The 26,588-nt window shown below is 39.9% G+C and overlaps 1 pseudogene; it reads left to right on the top strand.

Annotated features, from left to right (window-relative positions):
* The first annotated feature begins 1,360 nt into the window (after window positions 1–1,360).
* Window positions 1,361–26,588, top strand: LOC141918778 (kinesin-like protein KIF20B; annotated as a pseudogene).

The following is a 26,588-nucleotide window of genomic DNA, read 5'->3' as shown; positions in this document are numbered from 1 at the left end:
CGGGGAGGGCTGGGAGGCACCGGGGGCGGTCCCGGAACGGGCAGCGCCGCCGAGGTTCGGACCCTGCAGCGCGGCACCGGAGGCCGGTCCCGGGGCGGGCACCGCGGCACCGGGGATCCGTGCCGGGGCCGGCAGCGCCGTCCGGGTCCGGTCCCGGGGCGGGCAGCGAGGTACCGGTGGCCGGTCCCGCGGCGGTCTGGGAGATACCGGGGATCGGTCCTGGGGCGGGCTGGGAGGCACCGGGGGCGGTCCCAGGGACGGGCTGGGAGGCACCGGGGGCGGTCCCGGAGAGGGCTGGGAGGCACCGGGTCTGGTCCCGGGGCGGGCAGCGAGGCACCTGCGGCCGGTCCCGGGGCGGGCAGCGAGGTACCGGCGGCCGGTCCCGCGGCGGGCTGAGAGATACCGGGGATCGGTCGTGGGGCGGGCTGGGAGGCACCGGGGGCGGTCCCGGTGAGGGCTGGGAGGCACCGGGGGCGGTCTCGGGGCGGGCAGCGCCGTCGGGATCCGGTCCCGGGGCTGGCAGCGCGGCACCGGGGTTCCGTGCCGGGGCCGGCAGCGCCGTCCGGGTCCGGGCCCGGGGCGGGCAGCGAGGTACCGGCGGCCGGTCCCGCGGCGGGCTGGGAGATACCGGGGGTCGGTCCTGGGGCGGGCTGGGAGGCACCGGGGGCGGTCCCGGGGAGGGCTGGGAGGCACCGGGTCCGGTCCCGGGGCGGGCAGCGAGGCACCGGCGGCCGGTCCCGGGGCGGGCAGCGAGGTACCGGCGGCCGGTCCCGAGGCGGTCTGGGAGATACCGGGGATCGGTCCTGGGGCGGGCTGGGAGGCACCGGGGGCGGTCCCGGGGAGGGCTGGGAGGCACCGGGGGCGGTCCCGGGGCGGGCAGCGCCGTCGGGATCCGGTCGCGGAGCGGGCACCGCGGCACCGGGTTTCCGTGCCGGGGCGGGCAGCGCCGTCCGGGTCCGGTCCCGGGGCGGGCAGCGCGGTACCGGAGGCCGGTCCCGGGGCCGGCTGGGAGACACCGGGGGCCGGTTCCGGGGCGGGGAGCGCGCCACCGGGGTTCCGTGCCGGTGCGGGCAGGTCCGTCGGGGACCGGTGCTGGGGCGGGTAGCGCGGCACCGGGGTCCAGAACCAGGACAGGCCTCTTCCCCCCGCCTCTCCCCACTGCGGCCGCGGTTACTCCTGGTGTTACGTTGGGGGAAAGGCTGTGGAGGGGCGGAGGGGGTGAAAACTTTTAGGGGCTGCTGTGGGGCTGCAAGTGGCGGGGAGCGGCCGGGGCCGTGGCAAGGCCGTGCGGCAGTGTCCGTGAGAGCGGGAAACCTGCGGAGCCTTTTGCTGAGAGACGGGCATCTGCAGAGGGAACAGTCTTCGTTTAAATCTCTTTAAGTGTAAGTACTGATGCGTTATGGTTTTATAAGCTGCCAGCTGTGAGGTTTGGAGCCTTTCCAGGCCTTGTGCTGCCTGACAGCGCTGCAGGCTGTGTGTGTGCTGTGAGCACGTTTGGCTTTGTGTGCCATTCTGGATCCCCCTCGGGAGGTGTCTGCAGCTCCAAACTCTGCTGACACCATAAGCAGAACTACAGTGACATCTCCCCGCACACAAGTACGTTGGAGGCCCCAGCCAGGCAGTGTGCCCGTTTCCCGCAGCACATCTCAGGTAATGACAGTGCTGTGTGACTGACACAGTGTGCAGACAGATGGACAGTCGATCTTGTCTTTGACCTGCTGTTAGTGGTGGGACCTGACTTCTCTGAGTGCTGGGCTCACAGGAATGCTTTGAATTCCAGCTTGGCTCGCAGAGCTTCATGTTTGCCTTTGGCCCCTTGGGTAAAAAAGCACCGAGTGAGAGCATAATCTTGACAAATCACGCTTTAAAATAAGCTTGTATTTAAAACAAAATGTAAGCTGTCAGCTACCTAACAAATATGTTTCCTGTCAAGGTCTGGCAAGAGTTTTGCCCTGTGACTTGTGTAGCTGATGAATAAGACTTCTGGATCGGGACAGCACAGGTATGTTTCTTTCCAGTAGTAGCTTATTCCCAGCTCAGTGTTTGTTCAAGCTTTGTCAGTATTTCAGGCCAAGTTTTTCCTGGTTTTCATATAGTTGTCTGACAAAAATAAGAACTGTAGATTAAACTAAACGTTGCTGCTTAGTTTATGTATCGCTTTACCTCATTTGCATCTTGGTGAAGTTTGTCTGGCTTCATGAAGTCCTGTATCCGCCTTTTACAAGGTAGATAGGAGGGCTGAGCTGTTAACTGTTCTGACACCAAAGTGCTGGCATCTTTCAGGTTTTTTGCTGGGGGGAACAAAAATATTACGCCTGCTTAATAGGCAACACTTTTTCTGAGCAAAAGGTCTTTGAACCAGCCCTGGTCTGTCTGCTGTTTTAATGAACACTGTGTGTTCTCCATTAGTATTTAGAGACAAAACGTATATGCATGGATGTAGCACAGACATGGGAATGTAGTGTTAGAAGACATTGACTCATCATGTCCAAAGCTTCAAAACTGTAGGAGCCACGTGGTAGGTGTCTAATTGCTGGAATGCTTGCTGCCACAGTCTGTGAGTCTACGAGCCCAGGGAGTTGCTGTCATAGTCTGTGAGCCCACGGAGTTAAACTTAATACAGAACAAAAGCTGCCAAGCCACATCTGTAACATCACAGGAAAGAACAGTTGGAGAGTGAAGTGCAGACAAAATATACTAATATTTTGAAATAAAATGCACTTTTTAAAGATTATTTTGAAATCTACCTGTCTACTATCAACACTGGATCAATTTACTTTCATTTTCTATAGCAAATTTTCACTGCCCAGATTCTGAGATGCACAAAAATCATTAAATTTTGGATTAATAAATGAATTGCTGGTCTGTAAAACGACTGAAAAAATTACTAAAAAGCAGTTCTTTAACTTGCAGTCTGACATGAGGTCTTCTAATTTTCTAGTGTCCCCTTAATAGCTAAAACTATCTGCTCATCTTTCTGAACTCTGTCATGTATTAAGCTACATTGTGTTATATTTATAATACCAATTATTTATCAGGTCCTGCAGAGATAACCATGAAGTTTGGGTTACTCTTGCAATGAACTTTTATTCTAAATGGCCACTACAATGGGATGATGGAGAAATGGATGCTGAACAATATGATTGTTTGGTGGTTGTGGTTGGTTTTTTTTTTTAATTATATCTTCCTTGTCAGACATGGGTTTTAGCAAGGTTGTGGTATATGTATAAGGCCTTTTCCCTGGTAAACAGTTGCTTTGCATTGGAAGAAGAATGGCTGGTCTTGTTTCATCATGATCTGAACCCCACTGCAGACCCCCTCCCCAGCTATCAGAAACTTGCTATGTAAATTTTGAACAGGATAAAGAAAGCTTTCTCCTTAAAGAAACTGCAGCTATCAGTTTCAGATTGACTTGTCTTATATAAGAGACTTCAGAAGCTTTATGTTATGTGATCAGAAAGCAAAAAAAGGGTTTTATTTTATCTCACAGGATGGAACAGAATTTGGGTAAGGAGGACTTTTTCGGACCATCCTATATTGCTGGTGTTGAGCCGTTTCAAAGACCCGCACCAGGAAGCGTAGAAGATTTTAAAACAGATCTCTCTTTGGTTTCTTCAAGCTCAAACACAAGCCAGGTAAGAAAGCTTTAATGTTTGCATTGTTTGGATATTTTTTAATAAGCTTAGTCTTTTTATCAGTAAGAATAATCAGAATTTTACAGAGAAGATGAAAAGCGTCTTTAGTGTGTTTTTAATCTGGAGGAGATACGTAGGATTAGACTAAGTTGTGTGGCACTGCATTGATACTTCACTGGGTGCATCAGTCTTCTGTGAATGAGGCTAATTGCCAGCTTGGAGCAGCTTAATCATAGAATGTTTTTGTGGGTTTCATTCTTGATCTCTAATTGCCTTAATGTTGTATATATGTGTGTGTGTGTGTATATATATACACATGCTATATACATATTATATACATATTATGAACTCTTAAGTTATCACAGCGAACGTCTGCAGGGGCCTAAGCACTTGTGAAAACTGATGTAGTGAATTACTTTTGCTTCCCTCGTCATCAAATAAATCTGTTCAGAATAGCCTGGTGAAAATAAAACTGCCTTAACATGCTAGCTATCCAGTAAAGAATCTAGTCAAATTTCTAACTTCCTTATTTTCTTTTTTTTTTAATTTAAGGGGAGCAGTTTGGAGCCTAAGGAACACATACAATTTGCCTGCGTATTAGGCCATTTACATCATCGGAAAGAGAAAATGAATTGCAGGTGTGACATTTATAGAGTTTAAAAATACCTTAAACGTATGCTTGGGGTTTTTGTTGGGTTTTGGGGTTTTTTTCCACTGAGCTTTTCATACTCTTTTCATGCCTGCATTGTTTCTGCTTCCTTTTAATAGAACTGTGTTTCACTTGAGGATTCAATAAGCATCGTACTGAAGCTTCCCAAAAATTCTTCGAGCCAGCTAAGTGAAAAAACTGCTGAAAAGATGATGCAGAAGTTCACTTTTTCACGAGTAAGTTCGCTTTTTCACAAGTAAATGAATTGCCTTTAGAAGTTTTTAATTTTTTCCTGGAAAAATTGTTTAACTTACATTATTTAATAGCAAGCAAACTAGATTTTTAAACTGTCGATAGTCTTTAAGATTATAAACATACAGAATTTGAAGGATTCTTTAAAAGTCTCTGGTGATTGCTGAAACAAAATAAAGATGTTGCTTGGTAATGCTCAGGTGTTTGGACCTGAAACAACTCAAGAAGAATTCTTTGAAAGTACCATGAAGCAACCAGTGCAAGATTTGCTGGATGGATATAATCATCTTATTTTTACGTATGGCGTTAGAAATGCTGGGAAAACCTACACATCCCAAGGTATAAGTAGAAATGCGTTCTCCTTGAATGAAGTTCCTTTTTTTGTTTTGGTTTTTTTTTTTTTTGAGAGGGTTACTTCTAGCAGAAATATTGTAACTCTTTCCTTTATTTAAATTGTAGGCCCTATACATTGGCTTCTCTTGAATAATAATAAATAACCTTTGAAAGTCTCCTTCCATAACAAGTATCACTAAACTGCCAACTGACAGTCACTGCCAGAGTTTACATAAACATACAGTGTATTGCTTTATAAGGCTGTAATAATTTCAACCAGGTGTGTGTGACTTCTTTTTTTCCTCCAAGTATCTAGAGGGAGGAGGGGGGAGTTAAGAAAATGTGTTCTGTATATCAGAATGTGAAAAGTGTGTAAGTTCAGACTAATATTTTGTTATTTTTTTATCATTATTGTAAAGGTCATACACATCTTATATGCATTGTCTTCAGATAAGGAATAGTATTTGTGTCTGTTTCAGTTATTACAGGCAGAGCATAAATAATTCGAAACATATTTGAGTACTTTCAAGTACTTCTGCCTTGTCTCAAGTTTCTGAGTTTATCAATAATATCCTAGGAGACCTTGTCTCCTGATGTACTGGTCTGTACTGTTAAAGCTCAATATCCTTTCTGGTCAGAAGATGTCACTTTAATTATTTTTCAAAGCATTTTAACAAATAAGGTGGTTTGATATACGTGGAAACAATTTCTCCTATAACGGAATGGCAGTTCTAGAGGCTATAATGCTTATTTTATACACAGAAGTAGTAGAGGGACAATGAGTCTTGTGCCATACGAAGTTGATCTTTATTGAAGTGACATTGTCTTCTAAGTGATCTTCTGTTAGGTAGATTATAACTAAAGACTACTGCCAGTATTTTCAGTTATCATTAATCTGGGGCAATAATGGCATGCTCTGGCCTAATAAAGAATAGGTAAGTAACAAAACCCAAAATTCCTAAAGTAGAGTCCCCCACGCTTGACTAGTTCGGGCTATATTGTGTGGGTTTTCAAGAATTTTTCATTCGTGTCTTTTCAGACTCTGGAGACTTTTTCATGGTATTCTATTTTTCTAGGACTTAACTATTGACTTGTGATAAGAACTGTCAGGGCAGACTGTTGCCTACGGGGTGCCGTGATCTCCTCTTCTGTTATTCCCAGTATTGCCAATACAGCCTTTCCTTTCTGGCATTACATGGCAGTCTGTGTTCAGTCAATGGCAAGGGACTTCAGTGGAGGATGCAACAGTTTTTTAGGGCTGTTCATTGTTTGCCAGTGACTGTTACTTTGTTCATGTGAGGTTGAATTACAAGTGGCATTACAATAAACAAAAAATTATGAGTAGATGAGGAGAAACAAATGTAATCCAGCAGTACTTTAACTTAATATGTTATTCGGTTCCTAGCTCAGTGTTTGAGTGCAACTACGTTTTACAGAGGTTCTGACTTGGGCAGCGCAGCTAGCGCTGTAACTGCTGAAAGCCCGTCTGTCTCAGGAGCAGTAGGAGTTATCAGAGGCTGGAAGATAATGCTGTCAGTCTGAGACAGGATCGTTGTTTCTCTTCCATTCTGCCCTATTCCCTCTCCTCTCTGGTTTAGAAATCAAAGTTAAGTGAACCCTTTTTAAACTTGCATTTGGATTCAGAAAGATCAAGTGTGCACTGAGGCTTTTATTTGACTCCTTTTTGCCTTTCAGGTGCAAAAGTAGGATGCTTTGGTAGGAAAGGGTCTGGGACAGGGAAAGGAGTGAGTCTTCACAAGGCTTCTAGAACTTTTTTGGTAGGGTCTGTGGAATTAGTCCAGGACTGCAGCTGAGAGGGGAGTCATCAGTTGTATTTCCAAATTACTTCCTTGAGAGAGAGAGTGAAGGCAGCCTAAGAAATGCAACTGGAAAACTGCAAATCTCTGTTGAACGTGTGTTGGTTGTGGTTGGTTTGGATTTGTTTTTTTCATTAAGGCTATGTTTATGCAGAACACCCCACCTGTTTCTGCTCCTCACTGTCTAAGGGGTAGAGCATGAGCTGTTGCTGAAAGCCAAATACCTTTCGAAACACTCTAATGACATTTCTGTTACCTGGAGAATACAGAAACCCACTGCTTCGTGCTGTAAGTGGCCTCCAAATTCCTCATGTATGCCTTGAGATTAGAATTTTTTATCTTTCTGTCTTTGTTTATTTGTATACCTTGTTCACAGTAATAATTAAGGTCTTTCTTTGGTATGTTGCTTTCAGGGACAGAGGATGACGTCGATATTCTGCCAAGGACTCTGGATCTGTTGTTTAAAAGTATTCAAGGGAAGCTATACACAGCAATGGACTTCAAACCCCATCGGTGTAGAGATTATATAAGGCTGACTAGAGACCAAGTGAGAGAAGAAACCGCTATTAAAAATTCAATACTTTGCCGAACAAAAGAGGTAGAGGAGCACTTCTTTCTGTACTGATGAGTACATGCATCTTTAGAGAGCTCAGTGCTCTTCATTTTTCAGTGGGAAGCAACTCTCTGTATTTAAGTATGGATGTGTCTTTGCTGTCAGGTAGCTCTTCAGATTAGCAGCAAAGTGAGCAATATTGCTGATGAACCCTGTTCTGTGGATTTCTGCCTTGTGGCTGAATACTTGATAGAATGTAAACACTGAGCTTTTTTCTATAGCTTGGGCATCTGATAATTTATCCTCTGGGGTTACTGGTGCTTAATAAAGACGGAATGCAAATAGTCTCGCCATCTGTGGGGATGCTAGTAGGTCTGCTCCTTTAAACAATTTACTCTCTTTCAGGATACTTGACAGAAATGAATGATTTTGGGGTTGTTCCCCTCTTCCAGTCTGTGCAAATAACCTCAAAGGAAGGAAGAGTTTTTTTGGAACAGCAGAGCTATAAAGCTGTTGGACTTCTAAAGATTTGAATTCAAACAGGTTTCTGCTGGACTTTATTCTTAAACAGATCACTGTTGAGTAGTCCAGAAATACACTTCAGTGCCTGGAATTCTAAAGCTGTTTAGTCCAATTAGAGTTACGGGGATTGTATTTTGTATAAGCGTACCTTCTTCCTGGTGTCTTTAATTCTGAAATGAATGCAAGAATGTAAGAAAACTGAGCATATGCTGGGAATTGGAACTAGAAAGGGATTGCAGTGCATTTATTTAGTGAAAAGAATTAAGCATCTCCCTAGTGGTATGCTAGGTTATAATACAGTGTTGTGACTGTTGTGGGATGGAATATATCTGTTACCTTGATTTTTATCCGAGTTAGTTAACTAGAATTCTCCAGTGTGGAAGGCAGGAGGCAGCAGAATTCTTCAAGAGTTCACTTCAAAAGCACAGGCATATGTTCTATCCAGGTCTAGCAGTCTTTAAGGGCTTCAGAAAAAACGATCATGTATGTGTCCCCTGTAGTTTTGCCACTAAATTTATAAGCTGAAGTATTGTTCTTGTAACAACAGTTTTCAAAGTTTACACCTACTTCAACAGAGAGAGGTTTGGGTGGGTGTTTTACGTGTGTAAAGCTTAAACCTGAAAGTTTTGATTACATACGTATTTAACTATTTCAGGAATCGCTTTATGGAATCCCAGCTTTATATGACGTATGCTCTTGACAAAACATTAAAAAAACCCAACCCAAATCACACCTGTTTTTTAATCCATGTTTCTTCTCTTAAGCATACTGGTTTTGGTAGACAAGTCGCACTTCTTTGCAGTTCTCTGCCTAAAAAAACCAAACAACCAAAACTAAGAGTGGGAATGGAGTGTATGTGTATTAACCTCTATCTGTAGGGATTTGTTTTACCTTTCTTTTTTTTTTTTTTTTTTTTTTTTTAAAGATTCAGCAGAAGGAAGCTTTCCTTCTCTTTCTAAAACCTAGGCTTTATTTCAACTGTGATACTACTACATGGTACAGGCTGTAAGTTGCTCACTTAATTTCTTAAGTGAACAAGTGTTCTATGTTTACCTCTGTTTCTGAGAGCTGACCTAGGAAGCTGTAAGATATGGAATTCTGAATTAGCAAAATACCAATAATAAAAATTTCCAGACTGTCTAGATTCACCAGGTTAAGAATAATGTGTAAACTACAACCGGACTTCTGCAAATCATCCTGTTAAATCACCCTGCTTCTCTGCGGGGTCCCACCCCTCTATTTTTCCGTGGTGAGTTTTCCTCTGGCTCAGCGAGCTGAAATGCTCTCTACTGTGATAGGGCCTGAGGTGAGGGGGGTGTCAGGAACAAGTGTTAAGGTAAGAACAATCCTTTCAATAGGAATGTGCAGGTGCATTGAACTAGACATGATGTGTAGTCAGGATCTTTGTACTGGCATATTGCAACGACACTGTGTTACTGTCCAGTGGAGCTGTTACACAAGTAACTGGTGATGTCCTGCCAGAGATGTGTCTTAAAGTCTCTGTTCTCTTTTGCAGGTAGACCATCGAGAGAGCACTAACAGCAGAGCACCAGTTGGTTATAAGGGTATGTTTTATATTAAAGAATTGCAATTAAAGCAGGCAAAGAAGCTTTCTTAAGTTCAACAACTGACTTCTGGCCTATGTTAATAATAAAATGGCTACTTGACATTTTTATATGCCAGTGAATTGGATAGTGAGTAAGTTATCTGGCCAGAAAACACAAGGATGAAATGGTTAGAAGTATACCTGAACAGGGGTTAAATGAGACGAGGCTATGGCAAGGAAAAGTAGTACTACTTATGCTATGGTCTCTAGTGGTATCCTGACCCTCTATGTAATCAGATAAACCTAATTCTGGCATTTAAAAACTACCTAAATACTAGGTTTGCTTTAAAATGTTGGAATGTCATGTACTTGTCGGTTTGATTCTCTATCTTCTGAAGACATTGAAGAGACTTGAATAATTCTAACAAAGCTGCATGTTTTTGATAGAATTTGTAAGTGGGAAAGGAAGTGGTAGATTAGGTGTCTGGCAAATATATAGGGTACGCATGTGACTTCCAGATATTTAGGAAAGGGGAGAAAAATTCCAAGGGATTTTTGTCTGGGGTAAGTGCTTTTTAGAAGGCTGCTGTAATATCAGTTTTCTCTTATTAATTTTTTGAATGAAGTTCATTTTACAAGGTCTATAATGACTTGTAATATTTTGTACTTGGCAGATTTGGAAGAACTCTTAAAAGGCTCAGAACAATCTAGCACAACTGCGAAAAATCACGTGACGTTTTCTCTTTGGGTTTCATTTTGTGAGATTTACAATGAATGTTTTTATGATCTATTGATTCCTGTATCAAATGACAAGAAAAGAAAAACACTACGCCTTGCTCAAGACATCAAGGGATGTTCTTATGTAAAAGGTGATTAGAATACATTGCAAACTGCCAAAGGTGTAATTTGAAAAGTCAGTCTTCCTGTAATAATGTTTCTTTCTAGGTTAGAAAACTCCTAACTGTATTCACTGTGGCACTAGAAATGTCTGCCTTGAGCATGAAAGGCAACAACCTGCATACACAGAAGTATCTGTGCCTTTAATAGTGTTTTCTCTCTATTCTTAACTGTAACTCTTAAAAGCCTGCGTGCACTCCACTGCCTTGATATTTCTCTGAAATGGGAGAAACATTGAGAACAATTGACAAATTTTTTAGTGTTTTGTTTTTTTCCATTTTCTTAAAAGACTCCAAATTCTTACCTATAGTTATAATTGGCTCAACAGTTCTATTTTTTAGTATTTTCTGTAGAGATACACTTCAGAGAATATGTGAGAAAGTTCAGTCTGACTGCAAATTACATTTTACAGTACTCTAATCAAGTGTGTGATGTAATTTGTTGTGGGTTGGGCAAGGCAGGGAGTTAGCAGAACTCTAACAGTTCAGTGTTTGTTTCTGGCCATGGGAAAAACAGCTTTCAAATCCTGTTTCATTTGTTATAGGTTCTTTGAACAATCAAGACCCCAATTCTAGATTAAAGGCTTTTTTGTAGGTATTTGGCCTGCTACTTTTATCTTTCATATGCCAAACTATAGATTCAGAAAGCTGAATCAGATGATAAACCCAACTCCTTCATTTCTTCAAAGACTAGAAGATGTGTGAAGTAGGAAATAGTCTGCTCTGAGCTATGCTTCAGCATAATCTCTTTTTATAACATTTGGAAGTATAAGGCTGTTCCTGATGTTACTGAGGAAAACCAGCTACTGATTTTCTTATTTTTCTTGGTCACAGCTGGTATTTTTGCTAGTACAATTTTGGTGACTTCTAGTTTAACAGAGGCCATAATGTTCATATTATAAGTTCCATTAGTAGAGTGGTAGGTATTTACTCGAGCCCATACCAAGATGACATACAGTCATCATACTGCAGACAGAATTCTTCACTGATTTTTTTTTTTAACTTGATGGCCCTGAAAGATGTCTAGGTGATTTCCCCCCCTGCCCTCAAGATCATAGGCTAAACCAGAGAAGCTGTCCAGGTAGAATTCTGCCTTGATGAGTATGAACATAGGGCGTTCATGCTCATATTAGACCCTGTGCTTTGGCTTTTCAGAGCGCGGGCTAAGGTTGCTCACTTAATTTGGATGGAGCATATTTCTGTGTGCTAATAGGATGAAATGATGAGATATATTTGCCCTTCCTTTCCCATGGAAGGAAGAATCTTGATTTTGTCGTCATATAATTTCTGTCTGAAGCATGCTTAGTAAAATGTTTTTATGTCTCAAGTAAACGTTCTTGGTGTGCGTATGTTATCCCTTAATCCCTTCTTTCTTTTTGATAATGATATTTACAAGATTACCATGTCTGTTCTTCCTAAAGATCTGCAGTGGGTTCAGATTTCTGATTCTAAAGAAGCTTTTAGACTTCTAAAACTGGGGTTGAAACACCAGAGTATCGTGAGCAAGAAACTAAATACTTGCTCCAGCAGAAGGTGAGAAACTTTTTGAATAACATTGGGCATAGGATGGTCTCTGGGAGGAGGGGGGAGCTAAAATATGGATTGTGGCTTGTAGGAGGGGAAGAGGCTTTAACAGGGTCTAGATATCTAGGTTTGACATCCTTTAGCACTATGTGACCCAGTGCTTTTAGTCAAAAGGATTCAATCCTTCAGTAAGATGAACATGTTCAAAAGCTAACAGTTTTATCAAATACTCTCCTTCAAGCAAAAGCACTTAGCTTTATTCCATCTAAATGTCTGAGGAAAAAGCAAAATAAAGGCTACATAAGCATCTCTTTAAAAGTTTGTATCTGATAGAGTATATGCTTAGAGAAGTTGACAGATTCAACAGTTTTGAACAGATGTTGTGGAGGTTAAAAATATTTTGAATGTATTTGTCTATCACTTCTCTGCTGATTTAAACTTTTCCTTTTAGTCACAGCATATTCACAGTTAAGATACTGAAAACTGAAGATTCGGGAGCACCGCGAGTGACCTGAGTCAATGAGTAAGTTCAGAGCAGAGACCCTCTCTTCTTTGTGATGAAATTGTCAGTTATGGTCTGTGTTGGTGTGCTGGTACTGGGAACTGTCAGTTATGGTCTGTGTTGGTGTACTGGTACTGCACTATACACCCAGTGCTTCCTGATAGAAACTCATGCGTGTGTGGTGGTTTCCCCACTTCCTACCATCACACAGTTCTTGGCCCTCTACCTCCAGCCATCAGGCTGCAGGGCTGTTCTGTGCCTTGTCCCCTCTGTGCAGCACAAGGTTCTGTTAGCCTGCTGTACACCTGAACTCCTCTGAGTCCTCAGAAGGAAGAGATGGCGGGAGGGAGGGGAAATAGGAGGTGTGTTGGGAAAAGGTTTGTCAGGAAGTAATGTAAAATTTGATTGAGAAAACAACATTGAAGAGGATGGAAGTGTTTGTGCAGATGAAGATCAAGAAATTCTTCCTCTAAAAAAAGTGATCGTTTTTAAAAGTGAATAATTTGTGCATGTTCTAAGGTAAATAAAGGGAATTTTCCTTATCTGCTTTCAGACTGTCACTGTGTGATCTTGCTGGTTCAGAAGGATATGCTAAGACCCACAATGAAGGTCATAGATTGAAAGAGAGTGGAAATATAAACACCTCTCTTCTGATGCTGGGCAAGTGTGTTAACGCACTCAAGAATTGTCAACAGTCAAAGTAAGTTTTTTTACGAATTGCAAACTGGTTGTGGCTTTTAGGTACTGCCTCCAATGTTTAAAAGCTATTGTTTAAAATATGCAATGCTAACACTAAGATTTTGGCAGAAACAATGTATAGACTTGTCGATCTACCAAAGTTATCTTAAACTTGCCTTGTTTTGCTCTTTAAATCATCAGGTCTAATCTCCTTTAAGCAGGCTATCATATATGAGCTATGCTTCAGCATAATCTCTTTTTATAACATTTGGAAGTATAAGGCTGTTCCTGATGTTACTGAGGAAAACCAGCTACTGATTTTCTTATTTTTCTTGGTCACAGCTGGTATTTTTGCTAGTACAATTTTGGTGACTTCTAGTTTAACAGAGGCCATAATGTTCATATTATAAGTTCCATTAGTAGAGTGGTAGGTATTTACTCGAGCCCATACCAAGATGACATACAGTCATCATACTGCAGACAGAATTCTTCACTGATTTTTTTTTTTTTTTTTAACTTGATGGCCCTGAAAGATGTCTAGGTGATTTCCCCCCCTGCCCTCAAGATCATAGGCTAAACCAGAGAAGCTGTCCAGGTAGAATTCTGCCTTGATGAGTATGAACATAGGGCGTTCATGCTCATATTAGACCCTGTGCTTTGGCTTTTCAGAGCGCGGGCTAAGGTTGCTCACTTAATTTGGATGGAGCATATTTCTGTGTGCTAATAGGATGAAATGATGAGATATATGTGCCCTTCCTTTCCCATGGAAGGAAGAATCTTGATTTTGTCGTCATATAATTTCTGTCTGAAGCATGCTATAAACTGTTGCATTAAGTGCATATTTAAGGTATTTGAAGCTGAATTCTTAGGCCCCATATATGGACTGTACTGGAGTGGTCCCAGAGACTTTTTTCCTCTTTAGGTTATTGTAGCTACAACTGAAGCAATGACAATTGTATAGACACTTAAGCATAACTAAACCCTTAAGTTGAGGCTGGTTCTTGTGAGTTTGGAACCCTTTGTTTTTAAAAAACAAGGAGGAAAGATATAAAGTCAATGTTTTAAGTACAACTTAATTTGATAAGTTACCACAAACTTATTTGACCTCACAAACTTTTACTGATATTTGAAAATTTCGGATGTATTCATTTTAAAACTGTTTGCTTGCTGTGTTCATTCAGTGTTCTCATTGGGTAAAAATGCTAGCTTTTATATTAAATTTGGAGGGGATGCTTTTGTGGTGATATAAAAGGGAATGTGATGATGGGCCATTAAATGCTTTAAAAATAAAGTATCTGTTCCTTGATGCTGGAGACTTCTGTGTGAAGGTAGACAGAAACTGGCAATCCAATTGCCTATGAACCCACAAGATGGCTTTGAAGTCAGAATTAACTGTACTTAGATGTTTGAGGACATAATGGTCTTCCAAATTTTCAGTAGAAATAGTGGATATTGTGTAATTATTTCTATTTCTAAAAGGATATAAATTATCTTTCAGAATGAAGAATATGGCATCGGGCCAGGCACCTACACTGATCTTGAGGGCATTGCTGATTCTCTGCAGAATGATGTCATTGATATCAAAAAGCAGGCAGAAGAAACACAGACACGTGGTGTCTCTGGAGGACCCACAGGAAGCTATAGGTTGGCTTGCAAAACAGCTGGGCAAAACTACCACTGAACTAACTCAGACCAAAGAAAAGCTGACAAAGAAAACCAATGAACTAATCAAAATTGAAGAAGAGTTGACACAGAAAACCAAAGGTGAGCTCTGTGTGTGTGTGATGTGAAAGAAAAAAGAAATGACTACTGTAAAATAGTAGTTGAGCATTGTAAAATCCAGTTGAGCAGGATTTTGGAACCAAATCATATGTATAGAGGTGATAATAATTGTTTTGTGTATGTTCAGGTTGAACAATTGCACAGGCCTTGATTATTTCATTTTTAAGACAAAACTTAAAACTGTCAGTTGAAGACTTCTGAATTGTGGGGTAACACGTCAACATTATTTATTCGTGATTTCATGGTTATATTATGATCCCAGCACTTTACATTTTGCTGATGCAGTGTTTTCAGGTATTCTGTGGAACACTGATAGATAAAAGTAGCAATACCTCATAGTATGATTTCAGCAGAAGTCTCTTGACGTGATCTATATTTTATATGGGTTGCAGGGCCCAATTCTATTCAAAAAACCCTAAACTTTTGAAATGTGTCCTGCAAGTAGAAGCCAACACAAAAAAAAATGAGTCTATTCAAAAGCTACTAAAGGACCAGGAGATCTGGAAAAATGGATTACTGAGTAAAATATGTAATGGCTGGGTATTTGATGCAGGGTTCTTTTCCTGTTACAGACTCTGAAATGCAGATGATTAAATCGGATGAGTCTGCTGAGCAGCTTAAAGAACCAACTGAGGTAACTTTCTCAAAAAAAACTTGTGCAGAATTACTTGCTTTAATACAAAATTTCGGTAGCTTAAAATGCTGTTGTAGTACGTTTCTAGCTTTTTTTATATCAAGTTTAGCTTAACTGATCTTGCTTCTAAATGCATTGTATAGTTCGAGAATTCAACATTGACTGAACTACTTTCTTTTCTAAGAAAATGAATACGCAGAATAAAAGGATTCAAGAACTAATAGGTATTGTGGAGCAAAAAGATGATGTTCCCATGAGACTGCAAGATTTGATATCCCGTTTAGAAAAAACCATGAAAGACTATGTAAGTCTGAGACATCTTAATTTTCTGTTTACAAAAAAAATCTAAATCTTTGCTTATAATGGACTTGACTATTTTGGAAAATTGAAATTTTCTGTAAGTAATGGCTTCTTTCTTGAAATGGCAGCAGGTGAAGTTGGCATTGAAACTGAAGTTACAGCAGAATGTGTGTGGAGGTGTGTGTGGAAAATAGGACTTTTGGAAGCAGTGATCTGGAGTTATTATTGGAGGACTGTCGATGAGACTATGAAGAGCCACTCTAAAGAGAAAAAAAACCCCAACACTCAAACTGGGAGGACTTTAGCAGTGGGAGGAGAGGGATTATGTCACTGTCTTTTTATTTTTGCCTGAATGGAAGAGGAAGGAAAGGAGGTTTTGCTGCAGCAAAAGGTCAGATTTAATTGAAGTTAGAAGTTAATGTGAGAAGGACAGTGATTGTGTAAATTGCCAACAAAAATCAGTGTGTTCCCCCTACTACCACCATGCACACGAACTTTTTAAGGCAGAGCAATAATATGAACGTGTTGAGTAGAGTTTGAACTAAGAGTGGATGGCCAGGGTATCTCCGCTTTTGATGCGATCAATAAAACTTGCAGCTGGCTAGTCTGCTGCTAGCTGCTGAATGCCAAAAGACTGGCTTGGCTACATGTATACAGGTTAGAAAAAAATCAAAACATGCAGTTAGGTGGTTTTTTGAGCCTGATGCCCAGTAACCTGAAACGTAGTTCTGAGAACATTTTAAATTAAACTTAGGCAGCACTCTGATCCCTTTTTCTCTTCCACTGTGAACTTAAGGCTTTGACCATACTTAATCTTCTGTTCCCTCTCTGCCTCCGAGCACCTTAGCTTTTCAGTAGCAGGAATGCTCAGGGTGATGGCAGTTGTGATGACTGCTTCCTATCACTGCTCCTTCCAAGAGAAAGGCTCCAGCTCTGTCCAGCATTTCTATGAGACTCTGTGGCATGAAACTTAAAATGTGACCACAAACCTCAAGTCTGTTCTACAGATTATTTGTTTTTAATGAATTACTTAGATGAGTGATTGGTCCTTGGCAACCAGCATGGCTTGCCACTTGTGTCATCTTGTGAGTAAAGAAACTTCATTCTTAGTCAAATATATAGTCTAAAGTATATATGACAGAACTGACTAGGCTTTCAAATTGCATCAGATCTGTCATGATAAAAATGATCTGTGGCTTTGCTGAAGGAGGTTAAAACTCCCAGCTCTACCAACCATGACAAGAAAGTGGTGAACTTGTAGAGCTGACCATTGGCCCTTTGAGCAAATCATGAATTTCCTCAGCTCTTTCGACACTGGATACTTCAGGTGGTAAACTCGTTTTGCATTTTGTAGTTTCCTAGTCTCTTGCTCTACTTTCTGTACAGTGCAAAACATTGTGCTTATTACTGTCTGAAGCTGTACCTGCTTTTTGCTTGAGTAACTGATCTGTAACTGAATTGTTCTTCTGACAACCCCTATACAGGTTACCCAGATAGATTTGTAAAAATATTTGCATCTAAAGGATTACTAAGGCTTTTAAGTGCTCACTTGGTAAAACTTCAAAGTAATTGATCTTATTTTAACACAGGACAACACTGTAACTACCATAAAAAGAAAACTCGCAGAAAAAAACTCTAAGGAAGTGATTGAAAGCAGCCAATTCAAGGATTGTGAGGAGACTGTATTGGAAGTGGGAAGAAAACGTTGCTCTGAAAGTAAGCCTATTGTGGAAAAAGAGCCACCTGCAGAGAAAGGTAAAATTTCTACCATCACTCACAGGGGGCCTTCCAAAAAAACTTGATTACTATTCCAGAACAGAAGCGAAAAATTGTGAAGTGTAAACGTTATGTTGTGAGGAGAAAATCTACTATGTTAAACTGTAAATCAAAGTAACTGTTATGTAAATATCACTTTTGCAGAAGGTCCTATACTGCTCACTCCTAAATGCTTAAAATAAACGTTAGTTTTTAGACTCTCCTTTCTGCTGCTTTTTCTCATCTGTTAATGTACTTGCAGACTCAGCTGTAGTTCTTAATTTCTTAACAATTGTTTTTGGACTAAACTTGCTGTTGCTGGACTTCTGGGAGAGTAGCATCCCCTGCTCAAGTTTTATTAAAATTGCCTACGCAAGCGTCAACGGTGTCAGCGAGTTACTGATTGTTCAGTCATACAGCACGGACTGTGAAACTTGATGTTTCATGCTGTATGCGTGCTGTGAACACACCAGCTTTGCTGAAGGTGACAGTGCTGGCAAAGGAGAAAAGCTTTTCAGTTGAATGGAAGTAAAATTATTTTAAGTCCACAGATACATATTTTGTGCAGCTCTCACGTTTGCACTTCCAATCTGTTTTGCTTTCCTTGCTTTATCTGTGAGCTTACCAGTCTTTTTAGAATGAGGTGAATAAACCAGCTACAGTTGAAGACCTTCAAGCATGAAGGTGAAACTTAAAAGGACACCACTACTTACGTTATCCATTTCATTAAAGTCTATTAATTGGTGAGATTGAGCTTTATGGGACTGACTTGTGCAAAATGGTATTTGTAAGATCTTCAGGACAGAGCTGGGCTCCAGTTTCTCGTAGAACTATGGAAAGCATATGCCAGAGGAGAATGAAAGATCTTCCCTTTGTATCCCTCACTTTCTTGCCTTCTTCCTGCAGAATAGGTGCAAGTAAGAAGATCTTCCAGGCAATTGTTTGGGTGAGGATAGGATAGAAAAAGAGAATAAGGTTAAAAATGGGGATCAGAAAATATCTATCTCCATAAAGAGGGATAAAATATGTTACAAGGAGACTTGTCAAGTTCACATGATCACAGAAAACTGAGGATACAGATGGTGAATAAACTGAATGCTGGACTGTCATTCATCACTGCAGTGAAAGAACAAGGGAATGCTCAATCTAGAAGATCAGTTTAAGTTTATGGAACACAGCACTTCATGCCATGGGTAGTGAACTTCTAGTATTTGTTGCCCTAGGAGGTGAGAGAGACAGATCATTCTCAGATTCCAGGAGTGGTTAGACAAGCTAACGGCCAACAGGTTCATACATAGATACTGACAGGGTTAAGCAGGGATTTACTGTCTCATGTTCCTCCAACATTCCCAGGTGTCCTATGTCAGAAAAGGTTTGTGGAAAGTGGCTGGGCCTGCCAACAGCAGCAAAAGGAGGCAAAATATTAGGCTAGGTCAACTGATGGTGTGTCATCCAGTAGGGCACTTCTGATGTCTGTGCAGCTTGTTCAAATACGTGTCATTTGAAGTCTGTCTTAAGAAAAGCTTCTGTCTGTACCAGATGCCTTTCTGATTTGTCTCTACCTTTTTTGGCTGGGATGAATACTGGATCCTAGCATGACCATTTGATAGTGCCAGCTATATAAATGTTACAGGAAGGGGGTGAGAACTGAAGCTGATGTAGACTCTTTGATATATTATATAGTAGTAGGTTTCTTATCTCATGACTGAAACTTGTTTAAACAAGCAAAAAACAGAGAAGGGATAGCTCTTCTCAAACAAGAAGTTAGTTAACAGTGCCAATTAATGACAGCACTGAGATTTTCTTTTTATTGGGAAGAGCAGGCTCTTCAGTCATGTTAAATATGTTTGATATGTGGCTGTTGAGACTATAAGGCATCTAATTTAAAAACTGAGTTACTAGATGCTCTGTAATGATGAAACTTATATATACTTACATTTAACCGTTCTTGTTAAACATACTTGGTACAATAGAAAAATGAGCACAGGTACATTGTGATGGCTTTGTTGTAGAATTTAGACATGCTAGTGGCCTATGACCAAAGCTTATTTTGTGAGAAGATAGGTTATCTTGTCTTGAGGTTCAGGTTTTTGTAGTCTTCTCTAGGACTTGCCTCCCATGTTTTGGGATGGGATTTCTTCCTTTCTTAGTACTTCCTACATAAGAAGCTTCTGCACTGAATATCATGCATCTTCTTGCACTAGTATTTATCCTGCTTTGCTACGTGATTGTGGTTGTCAGTACAAAGCATCTCGATCACCTCTAAATCCTCTTATGAATGATCATACTCTTCTCACTATAGCTGTTGGGCAAAACTCTGCTACTTTTTGTATCTTGGCACCTTAGATCGCAAAATATGTCTTAAGACATCTCAGCACCTCTCCGTTTTAGTGAAGTATGTTAAATTCATGTCCAGTGTGAGGAGTTTGTAGTATTTTGTCTGATATGTTTTCTTGAGACCACACAACTAGGCTTTCAGAGAAAACCATCTCCCAATTCCAATTTTTTCATCTTGTAGTATTTAGAAGCATGGCTTTACAAGCCAAAGTAAAGCTGCTGTTTCCTCTGACCTAGCAGGAACACTTGATACATCTAATTAGAACAGAAAAGAAAGGGTACAGAAAAGCAGGAGGAAAAAAGTGTCCTGTAGAATTTGATCCCTCTAAAAATAATCAAAAACCAAAACCTGAATTGAGGTGGAAACCACTGTTGCTAATGCTTCGGTATGACTTTTTGTTAGTGACTCTATAAAACTTGTTGGATCTGTTCAGAGGATGTTTCCATGCAGTACACATGTACCCGTGTGCTTAATGCTCCCAAAGCGAGATGACTGCCAAACTCCACCTTACTGTAGTTGCAGTACTCACAGAAATCTATAGTATCACTTTGGAGTACATAGCTGTGATGACCTAAACCTTTAGTGATAGTCAGGCTTGATTTTAATACTAAAACATACATGCATGTTACTAAATGGACACAGCTGGATTCTAAAACAGTGGAAAATACAGCTGGAGTCAATTTTGAAGGTGGTGAAATGCATATGATTTTACTTCAGGGAAAAAACAGTCTTAAGCTAATAAAATGTTTATGGAAATTTGGGATCGTGATGGAATGTTGTAGATCTTTCTGGGAGAACCTTACATGCAACACATTAGGTGTGGGCATAAGTTCTCCTGAAAAAACTGAAAAAAGAGAAGAAAGTCCCAAACACTAAGCAAAAAACTTGTGCTGGATTTTTAGCTTAATTTTTAAAGTAAGGGCATATTGAGTATGAATGAAAATTCTCAGGAAAGTATACAATACCATTGCTTTTCTAAGTGTAAAATGGGTGATTGGCTGTATTAAAAGGATTGTTGAACCAGTGGAAGTGGAAACTAGACATAACTGTGACCATTATCTGGCTCATAGATATTACTACATATTAGTAAAACTAGCTAGATTTTTCTATAGTGGTGCAGAGTAGAAGGCTGGAACAGAGCCATGGCAAAATGTTCTTTAAGGCTCCTGAACACCTCTTGCTGCAAACCACGTCTATAAGCCTAAGAGGCACCTACTGCATTTTAAACTGTTCAGAGGGGCTTTACTTCAAGACTTCAAAAAGCCATGTGATATAAGGGTGTGGCTTTCAGATGGTGACCATTTTCCACATAGTAATTGCTATTTGGCAGTGCTAGTGACTTGTACTACTGATTTTAATCATCCTGAACTGTTGTTTTGGTTTTTTTGGTTTATTTTTTTTTTAGGAGGTATGAAGGAGAGTTGGGAAGATGACTCTCTGGATCAAAAGAGAACTGAATATGTGAAAGCAAATAATACTGAGAACTATGCAGAAATACTAGCACTGAAGGAAAGAACTGAAACCTTGGAAGGTCAGCTAGCTGCACTTGAAGAACAATGCAGAATAGAAAAAAACAAAAAAGAGTTCAGTGGGCAAATAAAAAACTTGAATCTCAAGCTCTCTGCTTCTGAAGAAAGGGCTTCTGGCTTAGGTGAAGAACTTCAGCAGTGTCGAGCTGACTATCAGGAGATTGTTTCTGAATTGGGCAAACAGAAAACTATCAATAGGGAACAAGAAGAAAAGATTATTCAGCTAAATAACGAAGTAGAAGGTGCTAAACAAAATATAATTTATAAAGTGCCACTAATTAAAACAATGCAGTCCAAAGTAGATGAGTTGTATAAATGTCAGTTAGAGTCTTACACTAGGGATATTGATTCAGTTGATCTAAAGGATTCCTTAGACTCTCAGAAAGATGAACTGGAGAGAGCTCAAATGAGTCCTGTGTGCATGGAGTCCCAAACTGCTTCTACAGCAGCTCTGGGACAGGAGAGCTCCTTTCATTGCAGTGTTGAAAGCATTTGGGAAGAATGCAAAAACATTATTAAGGCTTCTTCACAAAAAAGGCAGCAGATTCAAGAACTACTTCAACAAGTTGAAGACTTAAAGAAGGGACTTGATGATGCTGAGAATTGCAATAAACAACTAAAAATAAAGTTAAATGAGACTGCAAATCAAGATCATCAGTCCACAAAGGAAAAAGATCTTATGAGTCAGTTACAAGAGCACATCCAGAAGAAAACCCAGGATTTTGAAAAACAGGCTGCAGAAGATCACAGAGTAATTGCAGAGTTTGAAGAGGAAGTTACCAGCTCCAAGGGAAAAATAAGAGAGCTTGAATGCTTCTTGGAGGCTTTTAGAGCTAAAGATGACAGCATAGCAAAGTTAGAAGAAGTACTTAAAGAAAAAGAATCTATTATTTTAAATCTGGAAAGTAATACAGTAGCTCTGCAAGAGGAATGTGCCAATTCAGACAAAAAACTGAAAGAATTAAATGATCGGGAAGCAAATCTAAAGGAGGAAGTTGTGCAGTTGATGAACAGCTTGCAGAACATGAAACACACTCTTTAAGAAAAAGAGAAAAATGAGGACGAGCAAATACAATCTATAGACTTGTAAGTAAATAATGAGATAATTCCTAGCCCTTTGAGAATGGACTCAAGTTAAAACTACCCTCTGTGAACATCAATTTATTTTGACATAACACATCTTCATGTTTGTCAACTTTATTAACCAAACTGCTTAAGAACTTTTAATGCACTACTTGATTTCTATATTTGCATATTTTGCTAGCTATGTTTTCCTCACCTGTTTCTGTATTCTTTCAGAAATATAGATCTAAATCATGCAGAACTATTGTAGGGGCAAACAGGAAATGATGAATTATTTGGGGATTTCTAACAGTATTATGTTACATACCCTTTTTGGAGGAAATAACATAGTTTAATGTTATATGCTGTAACTCGTATAAAAGCAGGCAATGTTTTCTTTAGAAAGGACTGAATGGTAAAAAGGAAAAGAAGAAAGGAAAAAAAGGCCTGGTAATTAAACAGTAAACAGCCGGTTTTGGTAATAGCTATTCTAGGTGAACACAGTATACTATAAGAACTTGAAGGAATAATGGGTATAGGAGATTAGAACTTCCCCAGCCCCCTCTAGTTTTTAAATCTTTAAGAAATAAGAGATTAAATGTATCTGAGAGATTATATTTGCTATGTGGCAAGGAAATTGCAATCATGTAAAAATAGCTTTAAGATGCTGTGTAGCCCTTCTGACTAGGGTTTCTTTAGTTCTGATATCTGTGGGCACGTGCATGTACTCTGAAATACAATTTAGCATGAAGGTCTGGGGAACTTTGAAAGGTTTTCCTTTTGTGAGACCTTATTTTGCATTGTTAATTATAGAATTTAAGAAATCTTCTATTAGGTAATTGCGAAGTAAAAATCCAAGGTAACTTACTGTAAGCTTTTTAAAATAAATATGACCATTTAAAAATAAACCCATTAAACTTCTTAATGACTTTGTAGCACTTAATAACAACAGGACTTGTTACAATGTTGTTGTTTTTTCTACTTTCTTTTGATTTTTATTTATTTTGATCCTTACAAGGTCTGGATGTAAATATCAAGTTTATACTTAATTGATATTAACCTTGTCCCTTTTGTTACTGTGTAAGGACACCTAGTGGTAGAAATGGTTAGTCTACTGTGCTTAGAAAAAAGAATTTTAAAAAATTGCACTGTTCAAGAGTGAATCTGAGCGGTTTGTTACTTCAGGATCATATAATATGTAGCTGAAATCCAAAATTGTAATGCTTGTCATTTAGCTGATAGATCTGGGATTCTATTCATGAATAAAACCAGCTATCGAAGAGCCTGAGTTAATGTGTAAAAGCTGTTTCTTTGAGATGTGTAACACTAATGTTATTTACGTCTCTTAATTTCTAACACAAGGCTACGTAAAGATCTTTCTGAGAGCTCTGCCCTTGTACAGAGCTTGAAAAAGGATTTGCAGAGGAAAGAGGAAGAACATGCAGATTTGAAAGAGAAACTTTCTGATGCCAAGAAACAAATTCAGCAAGTACAAAACCAGGTTTGTAACCCTAGGGCAAATGTTTCTTCTGCAAGTTTGTTTGGGGTTCTGTTAGTAAAACCTGTTTTCACAAGTCCCAAGCTACAGCTGTTAAAAGTGATTCATAACAAGGCTGTGTTCAGCCATCCATTTAGAGTAAGAGTGACTCTAAAGTTACATTGCCATTGAGCTGTGAGCTAAAGATAAGGTGTCAAAACATGGATTAGTACTGATATTGAAGGGGGGAAGTAAATTTTATTAATACACTTGAAAAAGGCTTGTCAAAAGTAGGTTAACCTGGTTATGGAGGAGGACTTTGTAATCATCATAACAACAGTAGCCTTCTGTTGTTATTTGTGCTGACTTCAAAGCCTCAGAATTCAGACTTTTGGAAAATGCTCATCTCTGGGAGGAAAAGATGGATTAATTGGAAAAGGAAAGCGCAAAATTCTAGAGACTTCTTAAAATTTGAAATGTTTTCTATTAAGTTTGGGGAAAATAAATGAAAAAATGGAATAACTTTTACTAATGTTGATTGTTAGTATTTAGTTATTAAGCAGTAGAATTTCTTAGAACCTCATGGGATATCGCAAGAACTTAGAATCCAGAAGACTATTGCAAGAGTTTGGGCTTGAAAGTTAAGCTTTAAAAAAAGTATTAATGTCTTCCCCAGCAGCGTAACATTTCAGGACTTTTTCCCTACTCAACATGCAGTGTATAATCCTTTGGGAAGTAGCAAGGAGTGGATGGGATCGCATGTCAGGAAACACTTTTTTTTTAAAGGACAACTGAATTTGTAGTTCGATTAGGCTATTTCCTGGTGGCTTGGTTTTGGTGGTGTGGTTTGTTGTTTTTCGTTTTTTTCCTGCCAAACTTAATACTCCATTCTATGGTGAAAATTGTTCCCTAGGCAGGATGTACAGCATAGTGCACTTCTAGCCCCTGAAATTTAGCAAAGATGCTTGCGAAGATTTGATTCTTGATGAAAGTATTTTTTTACTTAGATAACCTGCAGAGATTGTGAAAGGCTTATAGCTAAATGTTAGCTTTGCTTGCTGTCTTTATGCATTGTTACAGGTGTGTAGAATGCAATCTGAGGAGAAATCCCTGAGGAACAAAGTTAATGAACTTCAGAAAATTAAAAACCAGTTTAGTAAAGAATTAGAGATCAAACAGCGCACAATCCTACAATTTAAAAAGGTATTCTATTTTTTTTAAATTTTACTTGCTTTTAATTTTTTTAAGTAATCCAGTAATGAGGCAAATTTTCCAACCAACAGGAGAAAGCCTACAGAAATAGGGGTAAAAACAAGAGTATCCAGATGAAATTAGTCTTAATGGATGAATGAAAGATGTTTAAAGAACTTCTCACTGCAGGACCTTGGCAAATTGTTTTAAATCGAGTAATCTGCCTAGTAAATACATACTTAATACCTGCAGATACCCTGATTCTGATTAGTGACACTTAGATATGTTAGTAGTAATGTCTTCTAAACACTTTTTTAGTCAGCTTGAATGCTCCTTTCACTACATGAAAAACTTACTTATTCTCGACTGTTTGTCTTTAAATACTTCATTTAATACTTACTGAGGCTCAGAATGAAAAGCTACTAATATGTAGCATGTATATTTGTTTCTTTCAATATGTTTTTGACATGTTTTCTTTAATTCGCTTTCAATGTGATATTTAGAAGCAGCCGAATAATGAGAAGCTGGAAGAAATCTCCAAACAGTATGAGAAAGTGTGTAAAGGTCAGAAAAAGCCCTTACTGCGCCATTTTTTGGGTGTGGAATGGCAACATAATGAGTTGTGATGTTATCTAATTTGGAGAGTCTTGCATATTTATATTTTAAAATACTGAGAAAATCCAACCTGGGCATTAAAATGTTACAGTCAGGAACTAATTTTTATTGAATCATTTTTAGCAGGAATATTTGAAAGCAAAGAAACAGCCTCAGAATAAGAAACATAAGCCCCAAAGAAAGACTGGATTTGCTATATCGGTGTTAACTTACTCGATATTGGTATTTATTTGCCACTTTAGTTGGCCATGTTAACAACATCAAACACTGAAACATGAACTAGCACAACAACAGTTTCTGCAGGTTTGATAAACACTCAGCAGTTGAACAATAGTTAGTTTTTCATATAATACAACCCTTAGTCTGACGTTAACACTGAAATGCTCACCTAAATCAAGTGGATGAGAATCACTTCAGAATTCTGGATTTGGAAAGTTCTGTAGAGATACTCTATTTCTTTCTAATAGAGCTTTAGATCTCAGGAAATGGGGGAAATTGCTTGTGATGAAGGCACTTTGGGAGAGAATGGTGGGAACTAGGATGGGGGCTCATCTGTAAATTTATTTTCAGATCTGTGTGTGTTGAGGTTTGAGCTCAGCCGGCAGCCAGTTGCCACGTGGCAGCCGTTCACCTCCCCCCTCCCCTCCCCAGTGAAATAGGGGAGGGACAAAAAGAAGAAAATTCGTACGAATTCTCTTCTTTTTTTTTTTTTGTCCCTCCCCTATTTCACCAGGGAGGTGAACGGCCGCCCATGTGGCATCCAGCTGCTGAGTCCAAACGTCAACAGGGAGCATCTTCCTTTCCTGATTTCTGTGCTCTCCTGTCTCATGCCTTGCTGGATGTGTGTGAGTAGAGAGGGTGTGGTTTTGCAAACTGGCCCTGGCTTTTGCCAATATCGTCCTTCCCTTGTCACAATCGTCATGAGAAAGGTGGTGAGAGAGGAGGAGAAGAAGGAGAGTTTTCTTTCTACCAGGAGGCAGCAGGAGATTGCCTGCTAG

This window comes from Strix aluco, chromosome Z (genome assembly GCF_031877795.1).
Source record: "Strix aluco isolate bStrAlu1 chromosome Z, bStrAlu1.hap1, whole genome shotgun sequence".
NCBI classification, from domain to species: Eukaryota; Metazoa; Chordata; class Aves; order Strigiformes; family Strigidae; genus Strix; species Strix aluco.
Note: the sequence above shows the minus strand (reverse complement) of the source record. Positions and strands in the feature narration are given on the sequence as shown.